The 1,041-nt window shown below is 45.5% G+C and overlaps 1 protein-coding gene across 1 annotated transcript in view; it reads left to right on the top strand.

Moving 5' to 3' along the window:
- The first annotated feature begins 919 nt into the window (after nucleotides 1-919).
- Nucleotides 920-1,041, top strand: part of inhbab (inhibin subunit beta Ab) — an 81,355-nt gene continuing 81,233 nt past the window's right edge. The window contains exon 1 of the mRNA XM_056293322.1: nucleotides 920-1,041. This exon is cut by the window's right edge and continues 546 nt beyond it. The gene's annotated coding sequence lies outside the window, so the exon portion shown is untranslated.

Here is a 1,041-nt window from a genome sequence, read left to right as displayed (position 1 = left end):
GATAGAGATAGAGACAGATCGAGACGGAGACAGATAGAGATAGAGACAGATAGAGACAGATCGAGACAGAGACAGATAGAGATAGAGAGAGATAGAGACAGCTCGAGATAGAGAGAGATAGAGACAGATAGAGACAGATAGAGACAGATAGAGACAGAGACAGATAGAGATAGCGACAGATCGAGACAGATAGAGGCAGATAGAGACAGAGACAGATAGAGATAGCGACAGATCGAGACAGATAGAGACAGAGACAGATAGAGACAGATAGAGACAGATAGAGACAGATAGAGACAGATAGAGACAGATAGAGACAGATCGAGATAGAGACAGATAGAGATAGAGACAGATAGAGATAGACTTAGAGAGAGAGAGAGAGAGAGAGAGAGAGAGAGAGAGAGAGAGAGAGAGAGAGAGAGAGAGAGAGAGAGAGAGAGAGAGAGAGAGAGAGAGAGAGAGAGAGAGTTCTATGACCCTGCCCACTTACACAAAGCCATTCAGCTCTCAGAGCCATCAGCACTGCAACTCCCTGGACCAGACAGACTCCACCGGTCTGCAGCACGCTTAGACCACCGCTAACTAGACAACTAGGCAAGTACTGTTAACTAGCCAAGTACTGTTAACTAGACAAGTGCTGTTAACTAGACAAGTGCTGTTAACTAGACAAGTACTGTTAACTAGACAATTATTGTTAACTAAACAAGTACTGTTAACTAGACAATTACTGTTAACTAGAGAAGTGCTGTTAACTAGACAAGTACTGTTAACTAGACAAGTGCTGTTAACTAGACAAGTGCTGTTAACTAGGCAAGTAGAGGAATAGTAAGGTAGCATTAAGTAAAAAAGCACCTGTTGCATGCAGTGAGAAGAAGAGGAGGAGGAGGAGGAGGAGGAGGAGGAGGAGGCACAGGTGGTGACATCGTGTGGACCGAGCCGGACGCCGGGGAAAGGATTTGACCTTTACAAACTTTGACTTCTTGTTGGTATCTCCCTGCCAGCATCCTGCAGCTCAGTGCCGGTCCGACTCTCCTTCTGCTCCAG

The sequence above is a fragment of the Lampris incognitus genome, chromosome 14 (assembly GCF_029633865.1).
Source record: "Lampris incognitus isolate fLamInc1 chromosome 14, fLamInc1.hap2, whole genome shotgun sequence".
Taxonomy (NCBI): Eukaryota; Metazoa; Chordata; class Actinopteri; order Lampriformes; family Lampridae; genus Lampris; species Lampris incognitus.
The sequence above is the reverse complement of the archived record's forward strand: the minus strand, read 5'-3'. Positions and strand labels throughout refer to the sequence as shown.